Raw genomic sequence first — 14,296 nt, 5'->3', positions numbered from 1 at the left:
CAAACCTTATTTCGCCTTCTTCCATTTTAGCCGGACTTGTTCGATTCCCGAAAACAATGACGCTGCGGGTGCATTGGGGTTCGAAACGGAAGATAGGGGCCCTCGGGCGCCCAAGAGCAGTTAAAACAAAAGCCAAATATACGAGTCTCATGTGTGACTTCAGGATCCCGCATACCTGCGGGATAAAGATAAAAGTTTTCAGAAAATGGCTTAAAGCACATAAATATACAAACTTTAAGCTTTAAAATGCTTTTTTGATTGGTCTGTGATGATTTTTTCCGAGTTACAGCGGTTTGAAAGTTGTTTTGAGCATCTGAAAAGTATTCCCTATTTTTGTGGAGTAATTGTGGAGTAATGTAGGTGGGGGATGAAGAGAAAAGGAGAGAGGGAAAAAGGGAATAAGCAATATCGTGTATGGTTATCTTAATTTTGTTGAAAGAAACTTTTTTAAATGTTTTTTAATGTTTTTAAACTTTTTAATGTTCGATGGTGGATGAAAATTCGAATTGATCGCCTAGCAATATATTTTCCAGTGTGTAATTCTCGCGATACTGCGTCGTCGTCTTTGTTTTTCGTTTCTCTGTGTGTGTCGATGTAACGCGGAGAAAGATGAGATACGACAAGCAGTCGACAATAGCGTAGGGAAAATAGAAAAAGAATGCTCTCTCTAGTGGTTCTTTGAGATCGTACCGGAGGCGGACAACCGGTTCAGTTAGATATCGAGTGTCGAAGCAAGTATCGAATATCGAGAGTATACCTCTGTTCTCGACCAGCATTCTTGTTAACAGTGTGGATGTTTTTTTAAAATTTATCGGATTTGCTTTCAGCGTATTTAATGATCAATTTGACGAAAGTTTTTAGAAAAGCGTAAAATCTTGCAAAATTAATTTTTAGAAGATTGGAACACATTAGAACACATATTTGTAAACAAATATTTTACTTCAGCAGTCAGCATTAAACATTTTTTCTAAAAAAATTTCAGATTTTAAGAAGACATGCTTTATCTTTTGATTATATTTCCTTGATTCGAAAAGTTACGATAAATGGGAACATACAGGGTGTCCCACATCAAGTGTGCCGTACGATAATAGCACATTCCTGAGATCAGTCAAGTTGCTCCAAACTCATGCGCTCAGGCAGATACACATAGTGATAAGGGTAAATTTAGATATCGATTTGCTTTTAAATACAGATATAATTTTACGTACAATAAAAAATAAAAGCAGATAAATATTTGAAGATACCTTTATTATTGTACGATATCACTGAGTACGCGAACTTGGAACAACTTGATTGGTCAACTTTAAATGTTTCTCATTTAAAAACTATTATAGTCTTGACATTTTGATATTAGGATTTTCATCTCAAAATGATCTCAGGAATGTGCCATTACGATATGGTGCGCTCGATGTGGGAAACCCTGTATAAAGCGAATATCTTATTTAAATAAACTTTATGTCTTTTATAAAAAGATAAATTTGAACTCACCTCTTGGCAATTGTAGTCAAAGTTCAAAACAATTTTTTTTAAAGAAATTTGTCGACTTTTGAAACGACGAATGCATTTTTGAATGATGATTGTCAACAGAAAGACACGTAGGTTCACCGAACACGTGTGTTTACGTTGATGATGGTCGCGTGGCCATCTCGGAAGGTATCGCTTTGTGCACATAATCATTCGCGCAGTAGACAAGTTTATTTTCAATGAAACCGCGCTTTCGGTTTCTTCTGCATTGGACTGCTGGTAAAGAGCATTATGCGCACAGGCTGCATAAGCACGGAACTTTGTGGCTTGTCCATGGACAGCGGAATAATATATTGCAGTTATGCTAATTTTATGGCCGGCCCTTGTGGCAAAAAGCACCAAAAAAGATCCCACCCGTGCGCGTTTTTGCACGCGAACGAACAGCTAGTCCGGTCCGCCCGCCGTATGGAAAACGGTCCGCGAATACGAGAGCGAGAAGAGGGTTTCGAGAGTTCGCGAATATTATGCAGCAGAGGTGGAATTCTCGAATAATGAGGCACCGCCAGCCACGAAAGGCCCTCGATGACCTTTGAGAAAAAAAGAAGCAAGTAAAATTGGTACGTGGTAAAGGAAATTCCGTTTTAATCAGCTAAATATCTTTTTATCTTAAATTAGAATCAATTTTAATCAATATATATGTTATCAATATATATCAAGTTTATATATATATATATATATATATATATAGAGAGAGAGAGAGAGAGAGAGTGGGGGGGGGGGAGAGAGAGATGAATGGAGTAATTTAAAATCTGAACAATTTACGTGTAAATTGTTTTAATGTTCGCCATTATCAATATGTTTTTTATTTCATAACTTGAATATGTAAGATGATTACAATATAAAATAACGCCACTTGCGTTACAATATAAAATAAATCCTTAATTACGAATTACAAAATTTTTGACTATTTTTTTATATTTTTACCAAAATTGAATTATAACATTGAAACAAATTATGCAGGCGCCGCGGAAGTATTTTTCATCTAAGGGGGCAAAATTTATAAAAGGGATACATAATACATTCATAATATGTATATGTATATGTATGTAACTTCATTCAAACACCATATAAAAGTCTACTCAGTGGATAGTATAAATGTGCGAAAAATATGCACAGATTTTTTGTTCTAATTAACATAATGTGCTTAATTTTCTTTGTTATATAGTGTTTTTCAATTGAACGAGTAAATAGTCAAAAAAAAAAGGAAAAAGAAAAAGAAAAAAGAAGAAAAAAAGAGAAGAAAAATAGCCCATTTTTGCATTTTTGATGTAAATATTTGATGCTCAATATTTTCGGCCATGAAATACCTGAAGAAAACACGGTCGCCCACTGCCCTTCCCTTTCCACGGCGCTTAAGATTATGCTCACAATCAGTACATTCCATAGACGTAGTAAGCATAAACTGCGCATTCCTGAATTTATGCCTAAACGACGGATGGTCCAAATTTAGAAAGAGAACGCAATGTTACAACAGAGTTGCTATCTCTTTTTAACTCGGCTAGGAGCGGTAACATGTAGTGGTCAGGTAGAGGTGAGTAGAGAGTAATAGAGAGCATCTATACACATGTTATTTACTCTCTACTACTCCACCTTTTTACCCCTAGTACCTTCTTCTGTTACCATCTTTTTTTTTATATGTGAGAGAGAAAACAATTCTATTCAAAGCTTCCTTTTTCTTTCTAAATTCTCGACACTCTTCGAATGACGTGAGTAGTCTATGCTTATTACGTCTATACATTCATGTTAAATAACTTTGTTCTCAAATTGGCTTTAATATACAATTTGAGTTATTAATAAAAAATCATATATTGTAATATGATTATATTCAATCTCACCAATATAACGTGTAATGTTACTTAATTACAAAAAGTTTCCGTTCAATTTTACTGCCGAATATTTATCGTTGGACAAATAGCAGGTAGTACCGTATCAAAGAAGATATGAATTCCTTTAATTACACGATCAGAAAAGAGTTCGGCACGCAGAAGTAAAGCCGGGGAGAAGGTGAAGGAGCTAACGAACTGATAAAAAATATCTCCAGGTGGCTTCATAAATCGCAATCACGCTGGCTGTCAGTGGAATTTCGCGATAATTTAACAAACGGTTCAAGTCCCAATGAATAACCGTATAGTGTGGCGTCGAGAATCGCCCTTTCGCGAACGAATTAAAAAGAAGAACGAAGTTGAGCAGTAGTTTTAAGAAAGGATTACGCCCAGAAAACGGTTAAACATTAAAATATTAATTGGAGTGTAAAAAACGCCATATATCATAAATTTTCTTTGAAAATACGACAATGTCTTTGGAAGGATTTTAAAAAAATCTTTATTTTTACGTATTTAAAGTGCAGAAATAAGCGACAGTAAGAATTAAATTTAATATTGACCACGCCCTGATGCTTGTCATGTCATTATGCCGCGATTTCACGCGAAAGAAAGTGTTGGAGAACGAAACAGTATCGGAGATACAGTGAATAAATTATGCAAATAATGGACGGGTAATACTTCGTTGAAAAAATTGGTCCACTAGTCTGAACCGACCGCGCAGTATTTTATGAAAGTCGAGAGCAAATTTATATTTATCGCAAAGAAATAACAAGATCGGTCGGTCGGAGAAGTGCATACGACAAAATACCGTACGATCATTGCGAAAGACCAATGATAATGATAGCTAAAGGCTTGAAAAATTCGCCTCGATTTCTCAATATTGGGTTCCCGCCCATCTGCGTATTTTTTACAAAGTTTAACTGACGAATATTGCACAAGCAAATTCTTTTTGCAATGTGGTGCTTTGGTAGTGACGGCCTCTACGGCGATCTGTACTCTATGTTTGCAGTATTGATACTCTTTGAAAATAGCAATACCCAGTGCTTGGTACGTTCAAAACTCACAAGCAGATATCGTTCGGAGAGTCTTCGCTGCATGGGGAAGGAAAAAAAAAATATAATCGTTCGCGAACTTTACGACTGCGCTCGTCAAAGTAAACATTACGGACTACCGCGGCACGGCGTATATGACGAAGGAATGGCGGGTTTGTTGTATGTACACAGTGCGTCCATGGACACACAATGAAACGCAATATGCATTATATGTCTTACACGGCGGACGTGGAGGCCGCGAGCTGCAACAGACTGCATTTGCTGGTTTCAAAATTTTTGTCTGTTATGAAATTTTTAAATGAATAGAAAAAGATGAAAATAATTATGCCTATAAAAATTGTTGTAAAATAAAATAGTTATTTCTGTTGATTTCAAATTTTATATATAAAGGGCTTATGTGAGCGTAACAATTACAATCTTTTTACAAATAAAATAAAATAATAAATGTATAATAAGTATTTACAGAGTGTACTACTCATATTATTATTCATATTATAATAATTAACGTGGGAAATCAAAGTGCAAAGTTGTTGCTTTGTATAAAATAAGAAACATTACAGTAGGTAGTGGAAGAGAATTTCTCCGTTTATGCGTCTTCCTAAGAAAAATTTGACTGACGATGGTGAAGTACGCCGCTGCTGCGCCGTAAAAGTCTTTCGAGCAAATACTACACTTGTCTTCAACGCTCGTCCGCACCTTATACGAACCTTTTCTACGTTTTGCGCGTTCCCTAGAGGTCGAACTTACTATTGAGATGGACTGTCGTGTTTTGTTGAAACTGCAATAAAGATAAATAACGAAAGAATTGATTCAAACAAAAATCTTCACAGTCTGTTGTGGAATGTGACAAGAATATACAATACCTTATATTTTTGGGTTCGAGATAATATTTTTAAGATTTTATGTACAAAATATGTGGATATAAAAATTTTTATAAATAACTTTGTGGATTACTTCAACTATTGATTTAAAATTTATATTATATATTATTAAACTTTTACAAAATCTTAATCAATTGCCAGCGGGTGTAATGTACAAATTAAAGTATTTGTTTTAACAAAAAAAGTTTGTTTTACAAGAAAATTACCTATGTAATTAATAATGGAAAAACTTATAAAGGTAACGGATATGTCAATTCATACGTAAATGTTTAGATTGTTTCAAAATACCGGCACAAGGTCTGTGACGTGAAATCAATGAGCACTTCCTGCCGTATGCGCGAATCCTTTAGTACGTGAAAGCCGGTTCTATGCAGCTAGACAGGAAATTATCTGGCGATCACCGAACTCTCCTGCCGCGTTGCATAATGACAAGTTGCACGTATTTGCGCACTGTATTTGGTCGATGTTTTTAACCTGTATTGCGAATCTCATTGCATTCCAGCGTGCATCGCGCGCTGTTTTAAAAGGAAAGGAAATTATCAGTCGCGGCCCGAGATCCACAAAACTGCGGAACGACTTTTTCTCGTCGGCAAAGTCTCACCGCCATTTGCGATTTCAAAAGCCGCGCATGACGCGCGCGTTACAGTAGATTACACGCGCGCGTTTATTACGCCGAGTAATTCTTCTTCCGCTCGTTTGTGGCGATTTCTGTCTTGCGTTCAAAAAGCAGCTCCACAGATACCTATGTCTCTAAATAATCTACCGTGTTTAGTTGACCTGGCCTCTCATCAATCAAGCCTAATAGACTTACAAAAAAATAAAAATAAAAAAATAACTTAAAAATGAAATTAAAAATAAACTCTTCTCATTTATTGTTATACAGTTGCATAGGTTTAAATATGATTATAGCATTAATAAGTAATTTTTGTATAATGACTAAATTAATTAATGGAAAAGAAAGTATTGTTATTTCTTATTGTTAAAAATACAACATTTGGAATTTGTTCTTTCGAGTTGTAGAAAATACGAATGCACCGTCGATCCGTGTACAGCCGTTTGAGCCTGTAACGACAATCACGAGTTTACATTTACATACACATCGATATATTGCCGCGTACGAGTGAACGTCGAACGACTGAACGTCTTCATTCAGAAGACTTTCATTCACGCTACTGATCACTTGTCATTGATCACCGATATATTTTCATACAGATTACTCATATTTTAATGACATTTTATATATATAAATATAAAGAATTACATGCAAATTAATAACTCATATTAATAATCTACAACTATCAAAATTGGATTTCAAAATTTAATATCACTTTAATATTTGATCAAGATTTCAAATTATATTACATATTTGTTCGATGAGTTATGAACCAAATTAAACTTATTATTCTAAAATCATTAAACAACGAAAGGTCTCGTTTGTGCAATATGCGTATATATGCGGTAAAAAGATGAGCCCGGCGAACAGCAGGCGGCCGTCCACGAGAATTATTTCGTTGACCCGCGCGAATTCTACGAACAATCCAGGCAAATGATTTTCAGGAAGCTTCCTGTACACGATCGAAATTCCGCAACGGCCGCGAAAGGTATAATCTACCCGCGCGACGATAAGAGGGGGGGTTGTTTGTCGTCAGGTTCAGTGGGCGGATTTTTATTTTTATCATGGTGAATTGCGCGTTTCTCTCTTCGCCGAGCGTGTCCTCATCCGCAAGAAGCGAGCTTGCACACATATGCATGCGTACTCACATATATGGATGCTTTTAACGTATTTGAGCGACGCGCACGCACGCACGTATGCATGCGGTGCCAGGACCTGAATTCACGTAATTGTGATTAATGGGCCCGCTAATGCGAGCCGGCCGTCTCGAATCGTGCCGAGAATGACGACGGACGATTTCGAAGTCGCGTAGACGTGATTCATAACAATCGTGTCTGAGTAACAATAGCGCGCGCGCGCGCGCGCGCGCGCGCGAAAATAGTTTTATACATTTTTTAAGGATAACAAGAAGATCGTTTAGATTTTCGTGAGAAAAGAATTAGTGTCGCGCAGTTTTTCGCGACACATTTCGTTAGATTACATTTTGTTCTAACGTTCAATGTTCATGTGACAATGATGAACGTTATTATTTCGTAAATTTGAAACGTCCCTTCAGGCAATAGTATCGAAGGGCAGAAAACGCACATCTGAAACATTTCAAGATTTATTCTTGCCGCGTGTATCGTGTAAAACAGCTTTTCCATCTCCGTCGCTCCATCCATCTGCTTCCTTTTCGATCGCGCTGTCAAGATCACGAGGCCTTTCTTCGATGAAAGGGTCGTGGCGTTCTCTTCCCACACAACCAACGAAATTTACGTGTCTACCATCGGCAGCTCACTGATTGACACGACCGATAAGTTCCGAGAAACGATTTGTTCGCGTACTAATGACGTGTCCCATGTCACCGATAGAAAGTGTCTTCCGTTATTATCAGCCCAAAACTTTTAAGGCGTCATATAATGTGCGATCTATGTTACTCTCGGACTAATTATAATTTTTATTCCAGAAATAAAAATTATACCTAGTATAAGATGATTTATCTCACATTTCAAATTTATGTATTTTTCAAGGCGATGTAAAAGATATATCAATATTGATACGTATTCTTTTCATTTCTTCATTTAGTTTAAAATAAGATTAACTGCTTTTAAAATTAAAATTAAAGAGAGATTAAAACATTATTCATGTTGAATATAAAGCGATATTTTAACACTTCTCGATGACACCGCCTTCTAAACTGTCGAGATTGAGTTTTTGTGTTTTTGAGTCTCTTATCTCGCAGACCCGCTTTTTTACGACGGGTTAACACGGTTGTGGAATTCCAACGTGGGAGGATATCTTGTTCACCTTTCGAACATAAACTGGCGGGTTGACTGCGTAATTTTTCGACTGCATGTAATAAGAAAGTTAAGAGCATACAATTGGTTATTTTGAACTATGTATTACTCGATATATCGTACTAGCGATAATTTGGAAGAATGATAAAAAAAGATAATATTAACGCGGACTTAGCTTTTCTCGCGAATATACAATATTATATTTCATTACAATAATGCGGTTGTAAATTCACAGGTGATAACTCGTTAGATTGTTAACAGATATTACTTTGAGGACACTGTGATAAATGACGCGACAACTTCTCAAATATTAGCAATATAATGGGTTAGTGATTTATCGCTATTCTATTGATTAAATGCTCAATAGTTGTACGTTGACTGTGTCAATCCGAGTGTCAAACCGTAAATCATCGCATAACGGTCGTCTTATTCGCATATTGTAAGTGCGATATGTATGAAACCATGAATTTTACAAGTACTTATCATCGTACAGAAGAATATTATTTAACATATGTGACGATAAAATACATATTGTGGCAAAAAATAAATTTAAATAAAAAATAGAAACAACTATAAATATATAAATGTGTATAGGTTTGGTTTTAATTATATATGGATAATTTTGCATTTTTTCAATGATGAAAAATTACTGGCAACTTTACAATTCTAGCATATAGGCTTGTTCCGTCTCTTTTAACATATTCTTGTTTATTAAATGTCTCTTCCAATCACGTCATTTCATTAATTGTCATTTGCGAAATGAAAAGTACGTGAATGGCGGCAAATTAACTCTCTTACGCGCCAATCTCGCCTGTCGCGGAGTCTTTAAGGATTTTCTTTACCGTTTCATTCATCGATATGAGCTTATAGAGACTACATAATACGACGGCAGGCGCTGTCGAAGCAAAAGTTGAAACCATCTCTCCGCATCGAGCCGTGTTTCTTCGAGAGAGAATGCGAGGCAGGTCAGCTACGATGTCAATATGTGAAAGGAGTCTTTATCAGCTTGTATTTACTCGCTGTTTACAGCATTACGTGGTAACAGGACGTATATGCAGGAAATAGTAATAAAAGTGATAGTTCTCGTGATATGCGTGTCATATATCGAAGACTGCTCAAGAAAGATACTGATTTAGAAACTGCATTCACGAAAGTATAGAAACTTCAGTTCTCAAGATTTTAAATGTCGTAGCCTGTTGATTCGTTATTTGCCACATTACGCGATAATAGCACTCCGTAATTAAACTGATGATAATCCTTGAGATACGATTATATGTTTAATATATTGTTCACCGGATATGAGTAAAAATCCTATTAAAAATTTTATATTCCTAAACACGCGGAGAATCTCGAATTGAAAATACAGAATGTCGGATAAGAAAGAAGAGATTGAAATCCATCTAATTTGCAACTACAGATTCGTAGCGGAACTCCGACTTTTATGCTTCTGATATTTTTAGCGAGGGATCGTAAACGAGGGGAACGGAAGACGTTAAAGATATCGAAAACGTGTCGCAGCTTTTAAGTATTTAACGAGAGATTAAACGCGAGCGCGAGCGGTCGTAAATACGAGTTAACGATAGCGCGATATTCGAATGAAACGCGCATAATCCCCGACTCCGAACACCTCAAACGAAGGTGCAACGACCTTCTGAAATGTTGGGTCATGAATAGCAAAAGTGGACCTTCCACTTTGTGGAAGATGAATTGAGCTCAGTTGAAGAAGTGAAAACGTACGAGATCCGTTGCATATAGCATATAATGTTACGTGGAGGCTGGTGGAGGAGAGTTGTATATCGCGTTGATATTCTGATGCTGATACAGCGCATAAGGGTTAGACACACGTGGCAGATTACGTAATCCGCGCTGGTCGTGACTCGCGCTACCCATCTCCATTCGCGTATCGTATGGCACACGCGCTGTAATATGCATCACAAATGTACAAACGCAGTTTGTGGGACTTTTCAACAAGACCAATTACCCAAGCCAACTCTTCCATATAAATCGAACTTTGACTTTCAAAAATTGCACCCTGCGATTCAAAATTTCCGTTTTAATTATTTTTCTTTCTCTCACTGGAATGGTTTATCGAGAAGATATCTGAAGAATATTAAAAGTGACGAGGATTCCTTAAAGGTTAAAGATACATAGTGCAAACGATATTGGTTCCTAAGCCCCCATGCATTCGTGCGGGATTGCGAAAAAGATATGGCAATGTGCCTTGCATCGATTTTGATCTACGCGTGGGCTGATCGAGCAAAGTCATCGCGCGGCGGGCGAGAAATCGACGCCCACGCTGATTAAGAGTACATACCTCTTCGACCCGAAGTCTGTTCTCTTAAGATGAAGCAGGCACGCGTAAAGGGCAAGAAAGAGACAATCGCTTTAATGCATCTCGGGAGAGAGAGAGAGAGCCTAGTCTTCTGTGCTATGCTATCTCCATGGCATTGACACCGTCGCTGCCTCGTGCAGAGAGTACCATATGAGATTGGATGGCGGCTTTCAATTATATGCTGCTTAGTGGAGTACTTTGAAGATCTTTGCACTAGCAATGGGATTTCAATACGAATATTTCAAAATCGAATAAACAAAACGTAAAACGAGATTAATTCATGATAAAATTGCAAACTATCACATCAGCATTATTTAAAAACAAAATATTTTTTATCCATAATTATTAATTTACGTTTGTCGAATGAACTATCGATGAATTATCGGTGTTTTCCTGCGATGCGTTGTAATGCATTTATTGGTTTTTTTTTTTCAGAAAAAAAATTTGTTTTTAGTGAAAATAAAGTGCACATCCATTATCAAATAACTTGTTTACGTTAATAGTATAATTTTAACCGCTTTCTTGCATTGTTTTTGAAAAATGATAAATTGCAACATAACCGATAAATTTCTCTTCCCCCTCTCTGCTTTCTGTGTTGGTGTCAGCAAAAGTATAATCTTATCCTCTGCCGGATTTATGATATCTGATTTGCATGCGGGAACCACGGTCAATGAATCGGCGACCGTTCTTCCACGGGAAATACGCGCGAGAGAAAAAGGTTGTCACGGATTGTGCATCACTGCTACGGTGGCAGTGCCTCGTAAATACATAACATTTACGTACACGTCTCTATACGACTGGAATATCGAGTTTTACATAAGCAGACGATGCACAGTTTTGCACATTCGATACCGAGCGCATTGCGCATCGCGATACAAAACGTCGCATCCTGCCACACAGTTCCACAACACTGCGAAGAGATAACTACACGCAATTCCAGCGACAGACGTGATGGCACGCGTATGTGCAATCGATTCCAATCTCGGGTTGTGCCACGCTGTTCATTATCGCGCTTTATCGCGCGACCCTGCAACAGTCCGTCCTATATCGCACTCATATTATTTTTCGCATTATTCCCTCTCGCGAAGCGTGTCACGGATTCTTGAGATATCGTAGATTACAATGGTTATTGCGATATAAAAAGAAAAAAATGTGGTTGATATGTGAATTTAACTAAAATTGGAATGCAGTGCAAAATGTTTTGATATATAAAAATTAATTTTAATTTAATTATTGTTAGCAGTAAAATGTTAAAATTTATATCAAAAGAATGAAGAAGTTGAGGAAGGTTATTAGTCTAATACGGTCTGATTATATCAATAACATTATCTAGAGAGGGATTGCATCGCAGAGATAAACCTTTAGTAATATAGAAATAAATTTCAGGGGAAGTAATTATTTATTGAAGCAAATAAAATCTTCATGTATATATCAAATGACGCAACTAGTCTACCACATTTGCGACAAATTGCACGGAGGTTCCATTATTAGCGCTGGCGCGAATTAATTTTACGGACGAGAGCAGGAAGGAAGGCGTAATTCAACAGTGGCTTTCTACCGCGGTGGCAATTTACTCTGGAATTGAAACAATTAAACTCATTTTTTCTTGGAATAATGCAGATTATTGTGCGAGCACACATGATGCTACAGCTGTATGCCGGAGGTTGAAAGTGAAAATACCATGATGATTACGCAACCGCCATAATTAAGTATTCCCTTTATGCAACAATCTTTCTTTAATAAGTCGTCATTTGCTCGCATTCTCTTTTCCCCTTTCCCCTCATTCTCTCGTTTCTAATTTTGTACCGAGCAGAAAAACATTAAATTAAAAGGATCAAACCGAATACGCATGATACACACATTGCAACAATAATATGAATTACATATTTTTATAATCTTTAAAATAAACATTTTTGAAAAATATATATGTATACATTAGCGTGATTGTTAAAAATTTTTGTTATTTCGAAATAAATGTTATTATCACTAATAGTATTGGTATAATTTGTCACAATAACACAATCGTGAACTTGGCGTTCATTGGCTTTCTTCATAAGCAACCTTGACATAAAAAGCATTCAAGGTTAATACATCTTCCATTTCGGTCAATAACGGTAACGAGAAATGGCCAAGTGCGAGGAATCTATTATGATCGTAATAACGGGTGACGCAATAGTCCTGTTTCAATTTCTCCGGTCAAACGCGAACGCTTCTCTCGATTAACACTACTGCGACAGTTAATCGCGCGTGTCGGCGGGCGGAAATCCTGACGAATCACACCGAAAGAGAGAGAGATGGTTTTGGTCGTCCCACGTAGCGAATTACGAACGAGCGAGTCGACAAGAGCGATGCATACACGCGTCGACGACAAGAGCGAGGAACAGAGCCGTGAAGCTACAGAGGAAACGGAGGATTTGTCACGAAGGCAGTTTGGTTTAACTGATCTCATCCGTCTTGGTCGCAGGCGTCACGATGCTCGCCTTTGCTCCCGTTGTCGTCGCGGCGACACTGACAGCTGGTCGACTTCATTGCGCGCGTCGCTCGAGCCGTTTCGTTGTATGTCGGGTCCCGCTAAACAGATTGAATCGTCTCGGCGGTACCATTTATAATTTACGACGAGCATACGTACTGTTAAATCATAAGCAGAATTTCAAAGATTTGTAGCGTTCTTTCAACTTGCTCAATTTTAAGTGTCGTCGATACCTCATTATGTAAATCAGAATCATATTACTTCATACAAATTCCTTTATTTAATTTCTTTATTATCTTATATTGCCCAATAAAGTATTTTCTGATGGGAATCTAATTTAAGTAATGCAATTTGTATAACGAGATTTATATAAGTGATACATATTTATTATTCTACTTCATCCGAGCCATTTCAAGTGTAGGATTATTTCTTAAGTGTACGTACATATAATGAGAGCAGAATATATGACATATCAGTTTCAGAATTACTGTAAAACTATTCAATTTATTACGAAACTATGCAAATTTCGCGTTAATCGTATGAAACTTATCAATTCTGGTCGCGCGTGTCGGAATTGCTCGTTTACAATCACGTGTGAAAGCGAGATGACGACCGAATAATGTGTGCCATTACTGACATTTTGAAATGTTAAGACGTTAAGACGTTAAGACGACTTTCTGCGTTTCACGCTACTTCATGAAACCTCGTGTCCGTCATGTTACAGGCTGTTTCGCTGATAATTCTTCCTTGCGAACTTAATATTAATTAAATGGAGACAGATATTGAATTACATGGACATTTATATAGTGGAAAATATAGGATGTGACACTTGCATTACATCTTATGCTGAGCAAATTAAAATCAAAAGATAGTGCTACAGAGATTGTAGAGATATGATAGTTTAATGAAAAATAAATTTAATACAAGCGCTACTAGGTGTAACTTGAAAAATTTGTAAATTTATACGAAGGAGAAATTTTGCAGTAAATTGAGCCCCTTGTACGATGGCGCGATCAGAAGGGTCACGTAGACAACGCGGGTCCTGTAAAACCCTCCGGTGCGATGTACTCTAATAAAACATAAATATACGAGGCTTGCACTCTCTCCGAGACTCACACTGCTTGTCTACGCTAAGCGGTTATTTGCTGCGTTGTTATTATACCGGCGCTTGGCGTGCGTACATTAGTTGTTCATAGTTGGCGTGCTTTATGCGCCACGTTAGTTACATTAATCGAGCTCTTAAATGCGCGCTTTCCACGCAAGTAATTTAGCCTCTCTTTTTAATGTTCCTAATGCGCGACGCACGAAAGCGACATCGACGCGTT

The 14,296-nt window shown here is 37.1% G+C and overlaps 1 protein-coding gene across 1 annotated transcript in view; it reads left to right on the top strand.

Annotated features, from left to right (window-relative positions):
* The window catches only part of N (neurogenic locus Notch protein), a 260,349-nt gene that overhangs the window by 22,593 nt on the left and 223,460 nt on the right, over positions 1–14,296 (top strand). The gene's annotated exons all lie outside the window — the stretch shown is intronic.

This window comes from Linepithema humile, chromosome 5 (assembly GCF_040581485.1).
Source record: "Linepithema humile isolate Giens D197 chromosome 5, Lhum_UNIL_v1.0, whole genome shotgun sequence".
Classification (NCBI taxonomy): Eukaryota; Metazoa; Arthropoda; class Insecta; order Hymenoptera; family Formicidae; genus Linepithema; species Linepithema humile.
This window is presented reverse-complemented; position numbering and strand designations above follow the sequence as displayed.